This window comes from Spea bombifrons, chromosome 1 (assembly GCF_027358695.1).
Source record: "Spea bombifrons isolate aSpeBom1 chromosome 1, aSpeBom1.2.pri, whole genome shotgun sequence".
Classification (NCBI taxonomy): Eukaryota; Metazoa; Chordata; class Amphibia; order Anura; family Pelobatidae; genus Spea; species Spea bombifrons.
Window position 1 is genome coordinate 117,306,850 of NC_071087.1, and position 20,009 is coordinate 117,326,858.

The 20,009-nt window shown below is 38.2% G+C and overlaps 1 protein-coding gene across 2 annotated transcripts in view; it reads left to right on the forward strand.

Annotated features, from left to right (window-relative positions):
- Positions 1–1,463: 1,463 nt before the first annotated feature.
- The window catches only part of LOC128500604 (reticulon-4 receptor-like), an 89,640-nt gene continuing 71,094 nt past the window's right edge, over positions 1,464–20,009 (forward strand). For both annotated transcript variants that reach the window (XR_008354932.1, XM_053469803.1), the window contains exon 1: positions 1,464–2,077. The gene's annotated coding sequence lies outside the window, so the exon portion shown is untranslated. The remainder of the gene's footprint in view (positions 2,078–20,009) is intronic.

Here is a 20,009-nt window from a genome sequence, read left to right on the forward strand (position 1 = left end):
CCAACCTTTAATCCCCTTTAGCTACTGAATATCCCCCTGGTAGCCATCCTGTTAATGGGATTAGTTTAACAATGGAGTTCCTGCCTGTTTGGCAGCCAGGCTGGAGCCATCTCTGAGTACTTTGGGGCCTTGTATGACAGGTCATTCTGTCACAATATATATATATATATAATTAAACAATTATATCAAACAGGTCAAGTCATGCTGGAATAGAAACAGGCCTCCCCTAAACTTTTCCCACAAGTTGGAAGCCTACCATTGTCCAACATGTCATGGTATGCTGAAGCATTATGGTTTTCCTTCACTGGAAGAAGTAAGGAGCCTAACACAAACCTTGTTTCAGATAATTAAAAGGTGTGTCCCAATACTTTTGTCCATATAGTGGTGCCCAAAGCAAGGTCCATCAAAACATAAAGATGAGTTTGGTGTGGAAGAACTTGGCTGACCCACACAGAGCCCTGACCTCAACCCCATCGAACACCTATGGGACCTTGCAAACAGGATCCTCTGTACCTAACGTTCCGGTTTGTGTTAGTCTGTCAATATATGTATTGTAAGAAGCTTTGCGTAAATTATTGGTGCTGTATAAATAAAAGATAACAATAATAAACTGGTACGGATATTGCACTGCAGGACTTCTCATCCAACATCAGAGCCTGGCCTCACAAATGTTCTACCGGATGAATGGGCAAAAAATTCCCACAGACACTCCAAAATCTTGTGAAAAGCCTTCCAGGAGAGTGGAAGCTGCTATAGCTGCAAGGGGGGGGGCAACTACATATTAATTTAGAAAGCAATGTCACGTGTCCCAATACTTTTTTCCATATAGTGTATATATTACCTGCTTATTAACCTATTCAGTGCCAGTGATGTGCAACTAATCCTGCATACTCCTTTTCACTCCTAGGGTTAATTACAGGTTCATGCTTCACCTCCTCTTCTCGTCACATTTTTTTTCCCTTTTTTTTTAATTCCTCCTCAACTATTATGCATATGAAGCAAAAATACAACATTACAATATAATTACATGTTTACACAACATGTTAATACAATTACATGTTTAACTACATATACATTCTCTCACTTTTTTCTTTTTTTCTTTAATTCCAAACCCTGATTTGGTGTTAAAAGAAGTGCCTGAAAATGTAGCTTCCCGGAGATGATTTCCTCACACTCTTCTAAGCTGCCTGGACCAGACACATTACACCGAGCCTGCCAAAAAAAATGGGAAAATAAACTGTAACAGTTTCCTAGAGGTAAGGCAATTAATCTTTTGGTAAAAGTCTCCCCTTGCTCTGCAGATCCGTGGAGCTGAACGAACAGCGCACACCGGCTTCCTCCTGCTTGGATTTGCAATGTTTTCATTATCCGAGTTTGTTTGCCGTTTTCTCTCTTCTAGTTCCCTCCCATCTGCTCTCTCTGTCTCTTGTAAATCGGATCAAGCCTGATTCCCCTCACGTCAAACCACATGATCCCATAAAACATTCATCACCTCTCAATCCCTGATCCAGCTCCATAAAACATTCATCTTTTTGCTTTTTTTTTCTCTCTCTCTCTCTCTCCTCTCCTCTCACTGGTTTTTCCATACAGTAAAGTAGGTAAGGAAATAAGAACTGCGATTTCTAGCACAAAGCCTGGCAGGCAGAGGAAGCATAACTACCCACTGGATACTCAGCACCAGTGCTGGTGGGGGGGAACACCAAGAGATCTCCTTAACCCCCAGGCTCATTGTGAAGCTCCCCAAGTATCCCTTAGTGAATTAGTTTGGGGTGGAAAAAAAAGAAGAACAAGCTATGGATATTTTAAATGGATCTTGAATACTAATTGGAAGATTTCTTCACACCTCCCTAAAACTGAAGGGGGGCAATCATTGAATGGGATATTTCCTTTGCAGTCATTATATATCTTTTTTTTTTTTTGTGGGGAGGGGTGAGTGTGATTCATTTTGCTTGAAGTTTTAATTTCCCAAGGATAGTGTATTTATAAAATACAATACAATACAATACACTCCTGTTCAAGTCTGCACAACAAGGAATATATTTCAGAAATCCTAAAATGAAGAGAATGTTTGATAGAGGTAAGTAGTTAGATATTTCATTATTTTGATATTTTGGGTGATTTGATTAAATACTGATTATTTCTGACTGCTGAATATGCATTTGCTAAGTTTTTGTATGTGGTTACTTTGGGTAGTAGCTGTTCTGTATCAATCTGAAATAGTTAAAGTCAACCCTTGATTGCATAACCTGGCTGAGGGATGCCTCAAAAACACATATATAACCGTAGATTGTCCTATTCCATGTATTTAGTTTTAATATTACTGTGTTTAGACATGGTCCTAAAATCAGGGGAAAGAATGGATTTTGCAAAGTATATTTCAACGATCCAGGGATACACCCTGCTATGGTTTCAGTTGGAGCAACACAATTATGGGATGATGGTTTAGGCAATTACAAATTTGAATGCTATCGCCCACTATTACAGTACATTGCAAAGTAGGTCAGGAATCCAGATGAAAATGTCACACTTGGGAGATGTGGCTGGATCTTTTGGAGGATCAGTCCTTGGTGGTGTGTATGTGTGTGGGGGGGGGGGGTATTCTGATTTACACACATTAATTTGGGGGGGGGCTGCTATATAGTGATTTAACATTTTACAGCTCCTGGCAGATGGCTGTTTTTCTCGAAGTCTCAAGCCTCTTGTGAGTACTCTTGTACTCATTACCATATATTGTTATCTGTTTATATTGTTACAGTTCTTGGTACCTTACGTCTAGAAAAAAAATGTTCCAAAAAATTAAGAGGGACTGATCATTAAAAAAAAGCTTGTTTCGTACTCATCAATAAAGATGGGAGAAAAGGGGTTTTTATTTTTTTAACAGTTCCTTAATCTAGGGTGAGAGAATATCCTTTAGAAGGTGTGAACATTCCATTTGCAGTCTAAAGAAGCAACCTTAACACCTAGTTAAAAAGGAAATACATTTCATTTTCTATCCCAATAGCTGTTATAGCTTTCCTGCAGCAGGGGTGTCCTAGATTTGCAGCCCTCGGACATTGATGAATCTGGTACATATATATATATATATATATATATATATATATATATATATACACACACACACCTTGATCCATCACGGTTGAGAAATCATGCATTCAATGTGTTACGCAATACTTTGCAGTCTTTAAAAGGTAAAGCTGCTTATTCCTCCTTGCATGTCGTATTTCAAAGATGATTGCAGGCAAACCCAATAGCCAAAGTGTAATTAAAGTGTGATACTTAAAGAAGGTGAATCTTGACACACGTCTGAAACTTAAATAGCTCAGATTAAATGAGTCAGAAATCATCCAGGCTTCCCCATGGAATAAATAACCATGGCTTAGACACGAACTTCAAACAATACCGATTTTAAAATTGATGTTATAAATGATTGGTGATTCAGTCATACGTATGAGCAAGCAGTGCACTCATTAAATCTTGCACTTTGCTGACACCATGTGAGCAAACCTACAGATAGATAGATAGATAGATAGATAGATAGATATAGAGAGATAGATCGATAGATAGATAGATAGATAGATAGATAGATAGATAGATAGATGAATGAATAAATGATGGGGACTTTGTATATATATACTATATAATTTGGAACATTATAATTTAACCACTGTTAGTAAAAATTACTACCTCGAAAAACAATTCCCATCATACAAAAGGTAAATCGATGCTAGATACACCATCATTTGGCGTGTTTAAACATGTAGGAGCTGTGTAGCATGCATCCCAAATATCAGTAAGTGTTCTGCATTGGTAATATCTATGCTGGTCGATTGATATTCACTGGAGATGCTCATGTACTGAAGGTATTGTTTTAATGCAGTTATAATATATAAAATGCAGTTATAAAGGCCAATATCATTTATTTTTATCAATCGCTATTTACCGTTAATAATATTTTTTTTAAACGCATGGAAAAGCACATTAGTGTCATGTGTGTTTATATGCACTGTAAGTGGTAAATGTTTTACTTTGTGTAAATATTTTCTGTTCTGTTAATGCTGATTTTGTTACTGCATTTAAATTTTTTTACCTTATATAAAAAATGTCGCTATACAAATAAATGACAATACAATATGAATGGCCCACGCACTATTGGAACAACTGCATGCTGATGTTTTATTATGATTATTGAGCCTTAATTATGAATAGTATAGATTGCTGTTTTGTCTGTGGAAAGAAAACATGATTTATAGCAATATGGCTGAATATTAATAACTTGGATTTAGGTTTTAATTTGGGAGACCAGAGTTATGTGATACATATATGGACTCATTTACAAGTACTTATTACAAGTTTACTGAGGCAACTACTTGCTAATGACACTACAGTAGTAAAGCTTAAGATAGCACGGTTGCTTGAGGTACTATGGTTTTAAAGTAGTTAATAAAGCTAGCTCTCACTATCTCTTTATCTCAATGTATATATAGAGAGAGAGAGAGAGAGAGAGAATAAAGCTTTACATTGTTTGTAACTTGTATTTATCAACTACTAACAAACTACCGCTGCTAATGATAATGGTACATACACAAACTGATTTTTATTTTCTTTATTACTTTTTCCTCAGATGTACACTACACAATCTGCAGCATCACTGAACAATTAATGACAGTTCCCAGTTATTCAAAATGGCCACCAATTCTTACAGGTCTAGTGAATCAGTAGGAAAAGACAATCTAGTAATCCTTTAACATGAGCAGTAAGAATTGTCCTCACGTATTGCATAAGTAAAATTACAGTAATGTTTAGACACATATATGTATATTAGACAAAATATGGAAGTCTTACTTATCATATCACCAAACTCAAGTGAATTATGAAGATATTAAATAGTTAAAACCAAATTAATGCTAGATTACATTGAACTGTTTTGTTACCTTAACAAATAAAGGAGGGAGATTGGCATGATTTTTATATAGCATGAAAAAATCTAAACATGATTGGACCTCACAGGATTCCTAAAAACTCAGCAACTTAGTTTTGCAAACTCCACAGTATGCTCAGAGAACGTGCCAATGTAAGCTTCAATTTTTCTAGTAGCAGTCTGAGAATCTGCTGCTCAGTTAAATTGATCATTAACTTCTTAAGTAGGCTAGACTTCCACTGGCAAATATATGCCAGCAGGGTTTATTTTTGAATGTTTGCACAGACCCAGACTGGCATCCGGCAAATCTGCAGGCTACTTACCTTTATTTAGCTTTACTGTTGCTGTGCCATACCTGGTTCTTTCATATACAATGGCTGGCTAGACACACACGGCCACATGTCATACCAATGTAAGAATATAGAGTGCAGCTGAACATATCCAGACAGTGTCCGTATGTACATAATGAAGTGGCTGCTGCCCTTAAAGTGCCAAGGATGATTTTGTTCCACAGTCCCATTTTGCCACATAGCTTCACTTGTGCCATGTGCCAAGGGTGTGGCTCTGAAGAGGCAAACAGCCAGTGAGGTATTCTGGCCTAAGCCAACTAGGCCTTGGGTTGCAGGCCCCTATTAGGACCCAGCTAGACATGCACCTGAATATTAGACATCAGATTTACTTGTGATCAAAAAGTGTGCTAGAAAATGCAGTCAATTAATATATTTAGATTTTATAGTTCCATTTTACAGTGCAGTATTAATCCTAAAACAAGGTAAATATTTCTGCATGCTCACATACACAAAATAGAGACATGTTAAATATACAGTATGCATAGCCTCGCAAGCAACAATTACTGTTATTATTGTTAACAATCTTTAAAAAGGTATTGTATTTTTGTCATAACCCGCAAGTGCTCAGCCACCATAACCATGCGCTTAGCCTACAAAAAGGCTTTATGCCAGTTCATGTCTCAGCTACTGCTTTGTTAATGTCTGGCTGATTCATGCTGAATAAAACCAAAATAAAGTGTTAGGAATTTCCGTCACCATGTTAGGGAAATGTTCATTAAAAAACCCTCAGTGCTAAACTATGACTATTCATTAGTGTTGAACAATTGAGGGGTCTACTATTTCAAAGGATTGTTTGGTCTGAAAACTTAAGTATTCCCTTTTTAGATATCAGCTAATACAAAATATCTATCATCAAATAAAGAACAAGTATATGAAATACATAAAACAATATTTGTATCATAAAAACTTTAAGATAAAGACAGGTGTTACATTTTGGGAGGACTCAAGCATATTGAATGCAATGGAATTTTACATTAATTAACACATTAATTTATCATCCCGTTACAATTTTGGTGACAGATATAATGCTGAATGCTAAATTCTTGCTATAACAAGGCCGGAATAAATATGCAGGATATTTTAGGTGTTGTATTAATTGGTTTACTCCCGTATGTCCCAAACAATTTATACTAATATGGTAATCATCTTTTGTCAGTTAATTAGATGACAACGACACAATGGATCTTCATATTGTACATGCCACGGAGGATCAAGGTTGAAAAAAATCTGGTTTTATTGTAGTAAAAGTTAAGCAATAAGAATGAACATGGTTGCTATGGTAATTGGTCCACTTTTAGCCCTTTGCACTAGAGATGCTTTTCATATTTTCCATTCTTTTTGAGAATTCATATCAGAAAATAAGATACTGGACATTGTAAAACATGAGATGTCATGACAACCTGTAAAATGGTATCACATGCCAGGGACAAATATGGAGGAGACGATCTCTCCCCACCACCACCATAACCTAGAAAAAAAGTCAGCGGATATGGCCAGTTCTGGACTGTACCCTGCTTATCGCGATGCTGCAGCTTGTTCCTTCTTTATTGATGCTTGAGGATTTTGGTTTTTTAAGAGAAAACATATAAAAAAATTAGTATTTAAGATTCACAGTTTCAGCCAAGTGATAAAACTGTAATATCCCAATAGTCTGTCACTAGGTGGCTGTATTGCCATTTTGTTGATAAAGTGATCGTATATAATTTCTTGATGCAATGCTAGTTATATTACCTACTGCATTAAAACACTGCTGCTTGGGAAATATGCAATGATCAGCTTCATTTTCCTTTGAAATGGAAATGTCCGGTAGGGGAAAAAAAATCATCATTCTGCTATTTATAACGCATACTTAAAAAATTGTGGTGATGTACACTAATGACAGATTGCTCTGTGATATGAAACAATTCTCAACCCATGTGGTATTTCCCTTTTATTATTACTCCTCGTAGCCCTCTAAACTGCATGCACAGCATTATAAAATGTCTACAAAGGGGAATTCATAATAAGTCAGGGTTGCCATTAGGGACACTTAAAAATGAAAAGACATTCAATCGCCTCATATTTTTACCAGTGCAGGCTTACAAGAGTGCTTTTGTCATAAATGGCCCTTATTAAAGTAGAATTATGGCAACGTTTGAAATTCGACCACTTTTAGAAGTAACTTGATTTATTCATTAGTATTCGAATAATGTCAGAACCCATGCTCTCATGATATCTTTCAAGGACCAGTTATTTTTTCTGTGAGCTTCTTCATAGATGGTGGTTAACACAGTTAGTGCTCTGTGCACCTGGTTATTTGGATAGAGGGTGGTGTTGCATGCTTTGCCCCTAAACCTGCATTTTACAAGTTTTTTTTGTATTTTTTCGGTACTAAAATAGTAAGTGGGATGTTAGAATCAGATGCATGATATAAAACTGGAGAGTTAGAAGTCTAGATGTAAAGTAAGGGCATTTTGCTTTACTGAGAATGTTTTAGATAACTGGAACAGTCTCCCCACAGAAGTGGTAGAGGCTAAAACAAGGAATTTAAACATGCATAGAATGGGTGTAAAGCTATCCTGAATCTAAAAAAGACCAGTGACTGAATGATTCTTATCTGCCATCAAAAGGGGTGAACTTTATAGGTGGTGGTCACCCTGGTGATTGTTTGAAGGTACAGTAAGAAGCTTGGTGCAATTTGGATTCTTAAGTTGGAGTATTGTGAAAATGGGCCAAAAATGATTCAGACTCATTTTTAATTTCGTTTTGCGGTCTATTCAATTTTAGACAACGAATTACATTATCTGCCTTTCAGACGAAATTCCGTTCGAAAGTGAATTTAATTGTCACTCACTCCCCCTCTCTCATTCTAGCTCAAGGTCACCCTACCTTCTCTGCCAACGCTTTGGTGTTCATGTCTACATTTCCGCAGCCCCGCTTCTTGTCTTGCCTCTTCTTCTTCTTCACTTCTTCTGTCTTCTGTATTTTCTCTTCTTTGTTTTTGGTCCACTTCTTGCTGCTACCCAGTTCATTATGCAGGCCTCCTAGAGCAGTAAGATGTGTGCGGAGGCCCTGCCATTTTTGGGAAGCACTCTGCCAGGCCAGGTTAATGGAGTGGATAGTGTGGAAAAACAGACCAGGAAAGTAGACAGAAAAAGAAGACAGAAGAACAAGAAGAGGCAAGACAATAAGAAGAGCTGTGGAAAAGCAGATGGGGACACGGAAGCGGTTGGTGGATAAGGTATGGAGAGAGTGTAAAAGAGCGTGAGAGAGTGGAAGAGAGCACATAAGAGAGTGTAAGAGAAAGTATGAGTAAAAAAACCGACAAATTCTAAACAAAAAATTGGAGCTCTCATTTTCATTTATTTCGTTAGGGGCCTCCTCGTTTTCAGACATTTGTACATTTCGTACAAAACTAGTATTCAAGTCTAGGATTGAGAGTGTGTGGAAACAGTACACTGGAGATTGCATTTTAGAGTTTCCCCAAGGCTGTCTAAGTGTAATCACAAAACCACAAGATCACCTACTGCTACAAACTATATAATGCAAGACAAAGCTAGTGGCTTATTTCTGTTTGAGTCCCATGAAATATGGGGACAGTGCTGTTCTAAAATGCTGTTAAACTGCTTGATTTTATCTTTTGGTGCTGTAGCAAGGAAACACGCCTAAAAATAGGCAGTTCACTCTGTCCTTAAAATAAAATAGATGAGGGGTGTAGAAGGACATATAGGAGGGTTTCTAGGTAGTCTGGAAATTGTGCATTTATTTAAAGTATTCAATAATATCAAACTTTCTCTTTGCCTCTGGCTTTTTTAGAAATCAGTTCACTGTAAAATCATTTTTTGTCTGCTCCAACAAAAATGGTTTGCATACCAAATAGTGTGAATTTTGCTTTGCAGTAGAATAGGCAAGATTATAATAAAAATATTATTTTGGCCTCAACAAATAACTTATATTATCTTTAATATAATGTTTTGTCATACTTTTGAACAATAAAGAATTAATGGATATGTGACAACCAAAAATCTGTAAGAAATATTACATATAATGTATAATGTTATCTTTTCGTTTCCTAGTCTGCTACTCAATAGCAGAATATAAAGTCAGCTACTGACAATTATGTGATTATCGAAAAATAACTCTTTGATCTCAAATGGGCACATGACCCAACTCAGTAAAGGTGCATAATGCTGTCAATTCATATAGTAAAACAACAGAAAAAAAGGTATTCTAACTATCAGAATGGGACAGGAACCTTTCTAAGTGTATATTTCTTTTTTATTATTATTTTAAACAGGTTATGTACTGGTATTTTCACTTAAAATTACAACAAATAAAACCATTACAGGACATAAGTACAAATTAAAGGGAAACATATATGGGTATATTTATTTGTATACCATCAATAAATCTGTCTTGGGAGTTACCTTAAGAATCATTAACAGGAATATACAAGGGAAACTGAGAATATCACTTAGCTCTCCCACAGGTAGAAACACACAAGGTTGATGCATCAATAAGGCTCAATTAAGCAGGAATCCTTTTGTAGAAAGGATATTATAGGCTAAAGTTACAGTTACACTTTTAACAACAAGAGCCATTGGGCCATACACAGTGATTTCTTAAGTGGTCCTTGTAATAGGAGACTAGAGACCAAGGCTCTTACATGCCATCTACAAATATGCTATTGACAAGGTCCACTACAAATAAGTGTGACCTTATAAAAGAAAAGGATATATAAGTAGCTCCACTTTACTTGAACCTTACCAGTCCCTGGTGTCAAGAGGATAGTAAACACTCACAGAGCTTTATGTACCACTGCAAATAGGATTGTGGGGATGAACAATTAGTAAGTGGCTTTGCATGCTCTTATTTGTGAAACTAAAAAATTGAACGATATGTGCAGTTTAACACAAATCTTTTAAAGGTGCGTTCCGCCTATAAAGAAAAATGTTTTGCATAGACCTATTGATAAAACTGAACAAAAAGTCACAATGAGGCAAAGGGGCATTTCCCCCAGGTCCCCTGGAGGCAAGGAGCTCCCATTTGCTACTCATACATTTTCTTCTTGTGCTTGGTAAACTAAGGATCCAGATGTGGGGCTACTTGGTGCATGGATTCTAAATCAAATCAATATTTGGTGTGATCATCCTTTGCCTTCAAAACAGCATCAATTTTTCAAGGTAAACTTGCACACAGTTTTTAAGGAGATCCGCAGGTAGGTTGTTCCAAACATCTTGGAGAACTAACCACATTTCAGAGGATTTAGGGAGCCTCTCTTCATGTAATCCCAGACAGACTTAATGATGTTGTGATAAGAGCTCTGTGGGGGCCATACCATCATTCCAGGACTTCTCCTTTACGCTGAAGAAAGTTCTTAATGACTTTGGCTTTATGTTTAGAGTCATTGTCATGCTGCAGAATAAATTTGAGCCCAATCGGATGCTTCCCTGCTGTTATTGCATGAAGTATAAGTATCTGCCTGTAGCTCTCAGTAATAAGGAGACCATTAATTCTAACTAAATCTTTAACTCCAGTTGTAGAAATGCAGCCCTAAACTTGCAAGTTACCTCCACCATGCTTCACTGTTGCCTGCAAACAATCATTCTTGTACCGCGCTCATGGCCTTTTGGTGAATAAACTGCCTTCCGCTACAGCTGTTTTTCCACACCCCAGTTTCTGTGTTTTTGTGAATAGTTGAGTAGCATGGCCTTGCTTTCATGTTGCAGGTATGGCTTTTTGACCACTTCTGACCAGACTTCTCCAGATAATAGATGGGTGTACCAGGGTCCCACTATTTTCCACTAATGCTGGGCTGATGGCACTGCTGGACATTTTTTGATTGGGAAGGGAAGTAAACATATATTTTTCATCTCCTGCACCAAGTTTCCCTGGCTGACCACTGTGTCTATGGTCCTCAACATTATCCATTTTTGCTTCTTCAAACAAGCTCGGACAAAACATCTGGAACGTCTGGCTTAAATTTTTTTGCCTGGGAGATACCTTGCTGATGCAGCTACCTTGTGTCTGTTTGCTGCTCTCACTTTTGTCATTCAATTGTCCTTAGCAACCACAGCTTGTTACCTAGCTTTATTGTTCCTACACAGCTGTTTCTGTTAATGATTGTGTTTCAACCTATGTATTCAATTGATGATCATTAGCGCCTTTTTGGTATAATCCTAAACTTTGGAAAACGGTAACTAAAATAATTGATTCTGTTTTGAGCCCCTTAAGGACAATGGGCGGTCCCTAACCCATTGAAAACAAAGCATTTTGAGCCCGTACATGTACGGGCTTTGTCATTAAGGGGTTAAGGTAAAGGGCAGTGACACCAAATATTGATTTTTCTTCTGTTCACTCATTTTGCATTTTATTAAATTATACAAATAAGCTAAAAGAAAAATATTTTTGAAAGCATTCTTACTTTGCAGCATTTTTTCACACCTACCTGAAACTTTTGCACAGTACAGTATATTAGACTTGTGCATTCAGATTCATCCGAATTGCAAATTTAATGAAATTTGCATATTTTGACAATTCATACAAATGTCTGAAAAAGAAGCACCTCCCACAAAGCAAACAAAATTTAAAGCTAAAAGCTCCAAATTTGTCTTTGAATTTCGTGGCCTCGTTCACTCCTACTCTCTGACACTCTCAATCACGTTCTCATTCACTCACTCTCTGAATGTCTTCCAATCTCCTTCACTGACTGCTTTTGCTACCATGTCTCGCATCTCTGCTTCTTCTCTAGCATCTTTTTCATCTTCTTGTTCTTCTCTCCTGTCTTCCATCTACTTTCATTGTCCGCATCTCCATGGACATTACATGTCGGTGAACTTCAGTTGGAGGATCGTGGAATGCTCCTCCATTTTGTACAAAGATAACCTCCCGTGAATGTCCACAAAAATGGACATCCGGAAGGGTATGCCCGGAAGCTCTGCCATTTTGCCCGTGGACATCCACAAAAAAGGCAGTTCCCCAGGTGGTTATCTCCACGGAGATGCAAACCAAGAAAGGGTAAAGAAGCCGAAAGACAGAAGAGAGAAGAACAAGAAGAGGAAATACAAGAAGATGAAGAGAATTCTAGAGAAGAAGCGGTGATGAGAGATAAAGAAGTGGGAGAGGTTGATGGAAAAGGTAGGGGGACATTCAAAGAGCTTGACAGAGAGTGAATGAGAATCAGAGTGTGAGAGAGTGAGTGAGAGTCTGTGAATGTGGATGTCGAACAACAAATTTAGTTTTGAATCTAAAAAGCTCTCCTGATTTTCATTGAAACTAATGGACAGGAAACAAAATTTGCTGTCTGAAAACTAATAGGCCAAAAAGAAACTGAGAAATCTGATCTTGATCTGCCCCAGAATATAGTCAAAAATTGTGCTGGGAACTTTATATTACTGGGATAGGTTTATATATTGGCACAATGCATCAGACAACCTACAAAGATATAAAATCAAGAAACACGGGTCTCCTAATGCCCTTAACACTGTTTTTCAAGCTCCCTGTTTGTCCTCTCTTCAATTTACTTTTTTTTTTTTTACAATGTAGCACATTTTTAGCATTAGTTTACATACATTTTAGGATTAGTTATCTCACCGACTTCATTTTTCAATACTTTCATGTTTTCATGTATTTTTTTTCTAACTATTTTATTTTGAATTTTATCCTGTTTAAAAATTTAAATCCGTTTTAAAAATGTTAGTTTCTTCTTCCTTTTTGTTGTCCTCAGAACATGGCAGGGTGGTTTTCAGATAACTGTAAGAATACATTTGTTTCATTAAAGACACACTATAGATATGTAAATGCTAAAATGAAAGACACAGCCTTTAAATCAACAGGTCATGAACTAAATGTCCAATGATTCTTTCTCAAAAAACATATAAAACTAAATTAAAATGTTTTGATTGGTTTGTTAATTTGTTTTTGATTGATCTTAAGATCTGTTTCTGATTGAGTCATTAAAATAACAGCTAGTGTTTTTGACATTCTTTAGGTGAATGAATGCAGTTTCATGCAATGAATACGTCCTCAGATCTCAATAAAGCAATACCATTTTGTTTGATATGTTCATTATTTTCACGGGAAGTAAATGTTTCAAATAAACCCATTAAACCAAATGCTTCTGACTATGACTTTGTTTAGTATTAATGTTTAGACTTTTTCTCTCCATGTGTCCAAATGCACCCTAGCCTCGAATATCCCAAATTCTAACCCCTGTGTCTCTTCTTCATTTGCTCAACTAGACTCTTCCTAACTCTAAGCACAAAGGTTTCTATGCCATTTTTCCTTTGCTGCAGGCCTAGTATGGCATTCATAACTTCTTTATATGCATGAATATCCAACAGCCTTCCTTATGTAAAGGAATAGGAAATATTTATTGTATTGTTAGCCCTACTTAAAACGTACAAAAGGTAGTGCCATAGATGGATGCAGGAGCTGTATTAGTGACAGATATGTTCTAGCTGTAAATATTGTAAGCATCTCTGAAGTGGGTTTTGAGATTTTTGAATATTGAGATCTAGGGTGATATTTGGAGGTTTGGTGGAAGTGAGCCCTGGAGTTTTGGGGCAGCACAAGTGAAGTCTTGTGAACAAGAAAAGGAACAGATGATAAGAAAGAGAGCCTTTCCTCACTGGAAAAATGTTCGGTTTGAGTGGCAGAAATTTAAGGGGGAGCTTTGTATGTTGTACAAGGATTTTAAATGTAATTGAGTTAATAGGGAGCTAGTAGAGGGCTTCACAGTGAGGAGTTGTAATGAGTTACAATAAATTAACACATTTCTCACCAAGAACATGACATGTCATTTGCCTACTGTGTAGAGCCAGAAAGTCCAATTATTAGTTTTCCAGTAATGCAGTAAATCTTACTTCCTTGGTACTGGCACCCCATCCTCTGTGTCGATCTTTAAAATTCTGGGAAGATAGGTTTTCTCCTTTATGAGATGCTGATTAGGAGATTATGTTATGCAACATAACTATTTAACTCCCCTATAGGGTTTTCAGGGAGACAAATGTATTTTTTGTCTTTGCTGACACTGTTATTTAGTGCTCATGCTTATTATTTAATATACATGCTTATGCCTGAAGAAGAGACTCAAGTAGTTGTTTAAGCTTGCAGTATAATACAATTGAGGTAGCCAAGAAAGGTATTATAGTTACTAAATATACTTTGTGTAGACAATGTTATGCAGAGTAGCATGTTTATTAAAAAAAAAAAAACAACCTCACAGTGAAAAAGCATTGGGTAATCATTATATTTTATATGAATAAATATAAGGTTTTCAGATGATTTTTATTGTTTTTGTATTTGTTGGCTGAAATAGGTATCTTGCCCAGAATTAGTTGTATAATTTGTTGACAAATCCAAAGGAGGAAAATTAAAAACCAGCATTTTAAGTACGTTTTTTTAGAGATTGTGGCATAATGAGTTACAGCAGCATAAGCATTTTACTTTTCTCTTTAGTTAATTGATTTTAATAGCATTATTACAATTGAGTATGAAGACCATAAATAGGAAAAACTAGGTATAATGTATGACTATCTCCACTTTTTATATAAAGCAACATTATATCCCCCTGAATATGTATAAAAAAGTACACAGAGTCAATGTGAACTGGTCATTTAATCAATCCCGGTCTTTGGACTTTTGTAACCAACAAAATGTCAGGGGTGGTATGGTTGAGATGAGGAACAATAGGCCAGAAACCTTGACATTTTCAACAATAGCATACCAAGAAGTCTGCATACATAATATCCCCAAATAGGATATATGATGTACACTTCAAGTACTCTTTAACACATAATAGGTGCTCACTGGTGTAACTACAGAGTGCGAACCCTTGCTCATGTCTCCTCGTACCGGGACAAAATAGTTTAGAAAGGGCCCTTCCGATCTGGATCAGTGCTGTCCAGGGAAGTCACATGACCCTGCGGCGAAACTGAGGCTGCTCGCACAGTGTGCAAGTAACCAGACGGAAAGCCACAGGAGCAGTGAGAGGTAAGCGGGGGGCGGGAGCAGGGCCGGCCTTTGGGGTGTGCGACCTGTGCGACCGCACAGGGCGCCACACTCCAGGGGGCGCCGCCGCCGCCGGGTCCTCCCCCGCCGCCGCAGCCGCCGCCACGGGGTCCTCCGCCGCCGCGGGGTCCTCCTCCGCTGCCGCCCCCTCTGCACCTAAATGAAAACGTTGTTTTTTTTGTTGTTGGTTTTTTTAACTTTATTTAATAACCTCCATGTTAAATAAAGTTTTTTTTTACTTTATTTAACATGGAGGATGTTAAATAAAGTTAAAAAAACCAACAACAAAAAAAACAACGTTTTCATTTAGGTGCAGAGGGGGCGGCGGCGGCGGAGGACCCCGCGGCGGCGGAGGACCCCGCGGCGGCGGAGGACCCCGTGGCGGCGGCGGCAGCAGCGGCGGCGGGGGAGGACCCGGCGGCGGCAGCGCCCCCTGGAGTGTGGCGCCCTGTGCGGTTTGAAGGGGCAGAGGGGGGGGGTAGTTTGAAGGGGCAGAGGGGGGGGTAGTTTGAAGGGGCAGAGGGGGGGGTAGTTTGAAGGGGCAGAGGGGGGGGTAGTTTGAAGGGGCAGGGGGGTAGTTTGAAGGGGCAGAGGGGGGGGGTAGTTTGAAGGGGCAGAGGGGGGGGTAGTTTGAAGGGGCAGAGGGGGGGTAGTTTGAAGGGGCAGGGGGGGTAGTTTGAAGGCACAGGGGGGATAGTTTGATGGGGCAGAGGGGGGGTAGTGAGGGGGGGCGCCAGAGGAGTAGTTCGCACAGGGCGCCGGAACACCTAAGGCCGGCTCTGGGCGGGAGGGAGGTGGAATGTATGTATATGTGTTTGCGTGTGTGAGCATGGAAGTGTACTTGTGTCTCCATGCAAGATCTCACCTTATGGAGTTTCAATGATCATGAGAACGGTGAGGAATCAGCACAGTACTACACAGGAGAATCTTGTCAATGATTTCAAGGCAGCTGGGACCATAGTCACCAATAAAACAATTGGTAACACACTACACCATGAAGGACTAAAATTCTGTAGCGGCCGCAAGGTCCCCCTCCTTAAGACAGCACATGTACAGGCCTGTCTGAAGTTTGCCAATGAGAACTAGGTGAAAGTGTTGTGGTCAGATGAGGCCAAAATCGAGCTATTTGGCATCAACTCACCGTGGGGACAGGACAACTCCACCACATCAAAGGCACAATGGATGGGGCTATCTTGGGTGAGAACCTCCTTAACTTAAACAGGGCATTGAAAATGGGTCATAGATGGGTATTCCTGTAGGAAATCTGTGGAGTGAGCTGAAGGTTTGAGTTGCTACATGTCAGCCTTGAAACCTTAATGACTTGGAGAGGATCTGCAAGAGGAGTGGGACAAAATCCCTCCTGAGATGTGTGCACACCTGGTGGCCAACTACAAGAAACGTCTGACCTCTGTGATTGTCAACAAGGGTTTTGGCACCAAGTACTAAGTCATGTTTTGCAAAGGGGTCAAATCAATTTATAACTTATTTGAAATGCATTATTCTGGATTCTCTCACTTTATAATTTTAATGGTAGGTTTATTTAAAGACCGTTCATGACATTGTCAGTGGGCAAACGTACAAAATCAGCAGGGGATCAAATATTTTTTTCTTCACTGTATGGTATGCTATGCATCAGTCACTAATTTTGTTTGTGATAGTCGTTAATCTTGCTGCATTGAGGAAGAAGCTGGGGTTTGGTAAATTAACAAGATTAACAAAAACAGCACAAACACCTTTCATATTCACTGACAAATCATATTGCTTCCGCCAGCATTCACATTGTGGCCAAGTAGTTCATTAATGTTAACCACATCTTTCATTTAGTGACCTATCTAACACTGTGACTAGGTTGCAAGTCATTTGGGACAGACAATCCATTTAATTGATGTTCCAATTTAAATAGAGCGAGTTTATAAATTAATTAAAAGAAAACTTGGAAGCCAACGCTTCTCCCTTTCTGATGAACTACCATTCCAGCTCAACTTACCTGTTGCTAATTATCTGTGAGCAAATATGAAAATAGTCATTACTAGAACTAGAGAGTGTAAGACTTGCAGGGTGTGGGTAAAATATACCTTTTTACAGAAACAACAGTACATAATGGCCTTCCAGTGGGTATAGCAGGGCCATGTTAATCTTATTTTTCTAGTCAGATAGGATTTTTTTATGAACATTAATATTCAACCATCTGACAGTAGCCCATGTCAACATGTTGATTTGAGCATGCACTTTGCCCATAAAAATATAAAGTGCAGCCTGTCATTTCCAGCCATCGGCATTGCTTATGTCATTAGACGGCGATTGGCCTTAAAGTGCCAGGCTTTTTTTATTTCCAGTCCAGACCCGGACATTAAAATATCTGTGGATTTATCCAAAGCCTCTTTGCAAAAAATGCTTTACACATCACTTTCTATTCAATTTTCAATAAAAAGATTGAGTTAGGATAGAGCATGCAGCTTAATGACTAGTATTTTGTAGCAGAACTTATCTTCTTAATTACAGGGATGTCATCGAACTCTGACCTACATTACTGCCATTTGAACATCAATTTATATTCTGCAAACACACCTCTGCCTCCCTGTTGCAAGGATGTAATTGCTGAAGTGATGTAGCTTTGGTTATTGTTTTTATTGTTTTCTTTTCCCTCTTGGGAAATAGGTTTATATTCTGCAATATTGTGTGTAAGTAATGATCCGAAATATTACTAAGTATAGGCTGAGTTACAACAGGACAGACTACTGTATCAGTAGGTTTAATAATGCCTTCTAAATCCATGGACTGTATAATTATGGCAGTGTTGCACTATGTACAATGGTTTCTACAATGCTCAAATGTCGGATCAATAGAATGCTTCAATTCCATTAGTACAACATGGTGTGCTCGGAATAAATGCTGCAGTGTATTGATCTGGTGTTTCATCTCACAAGGATATCCTATTGGTTAACAGAAGTGAGACTTGAAGAGTAGTATGAAGGATATTGTAGAAAGTATTTGTTGCCACATTAAGCTAATATTGTACTTGGCTACTTTACAACATATGAATTAATGTAGCATAGTAATAGACCCTGTACATCTAATTAAAATGTGAGGTATATTTAATAACTTGATACATGTTTCTAAATGCCCAGGAGAAGTACAGAGGTACAGCATATGCACCTATTCAAATCAACAATTCCTATTATAATGAGATCATTCCTAGTATTGGAAAATAGGTGAATACGTATGATGCTAGGATCATAAATATGCACCAATAAAAGTCAATCAGGCACTCTCAAAATACTAGTGAGTGGTGACCCCTTAGATTAAGGTATGATCAATTTATTGACTACAGGGTTCACAGAAATTACCAGATTAAGGTTATAGTAGAGGCAAAATGTAGGAGATTTGGATTTTTTTCAAAAAGATTTACTCAGTAACTGATTTTTCCTCAAGTTGCAAATCCCTATGTGTTTAATTGTAGAAACTAGAATCTAGTTTAGTGTTCTTCGTGTTTTCTCATAACCCAGTAAAGTAATATCACAGACGATCATGACCATATGTGCGTGTGCTTGCAGAAAAGACCAGGTCATTTCTGGCCCATGGTGCAAGTCCAGCAAGATAATACACATTTGGACTCAGAAGAGTCTGATCTTTAGTTGTGACAGTATCTCATGAATTAGTTGTTACAGCTAATAGAGTGTAGTCAAAGACCAAGCTGAAATATAAATTCTTATCTGATTGGTTTTTCATTAAAAAAGGTACTAGGTATATGTACTTCGGACACTAAAATAAAATATCAGAAATCTTTACCTCCCCCTTCATAATATAGCATTTACAGTATTTCATTTGCCATACAGTTTTACAGTATTATATTAAACACTGAGTAATGTGTAACTGAACCGTTTGAAAATATAAACAATATAATGAGTATTATACTACTAGATGTGTCCAGTGATTCTTCTGTCTACCTGTGCAACTGTTATAAAATGCATTCATTTATCTGCAATATTTGTATCACATTTGCACTGTAATGTGCAACAATCATTATATAAATTTAAAATGTAACCATGTTTGATTCCTTAAGCTAAGAAAGCTATTAGACAGCTGCTACTCCATATTGGACAGCTTCAGCCTATGCAGTTTGCCAGAGTCATTACACTTTTTTTTATCACCAAATATTGTAATTATATAGTGATGAAGCAAGGGAAAAACATCAGATGCATCAATACATATGTAGACTATTTTAAGTTAAATATGCAAAATGTAGAAATAGTAAATATATAAAACATACAGTAAAATCAGGGCCGGCCGAAGACTTAACGCCGCCTGGGGCGAAGTTTAAAACGATGACGCCCCCCTCCCGCCGACGTCGGGGGTATTTTAAACTTCGCCGATGCCATAATCTACGATCCCCCCCCGGTACTTACCTTTAAACAGTCCTGCGGCGAGTCTCCCCGCTCTGCCACGGTGCCGGCTTGTAATGCTGAGCGCCGGAAATTGACGTCACTTCCGGCGCTCTGCATTACAAGCCGGCACCGGGACCGAACAGGGAGACTCGCCGCAGAGGAGAGAGAGAGAGGGGCGCCGAGCGGGTAAGCGAAAACCACTCGGTGCCCCTCTCTCTCTCTCTCCTCCGCTACAAAAAAAAAATAATAAAAAAAAAGGGCATGGGGCGGCAAAGTGCCGTCCCTTCTAAAGTGCCGCCTGGGGCAATTGCCCCAGTCTGCCCCATTATAGGGCCGGCCCTGAGTAAAATAATGTAAAATAACCTT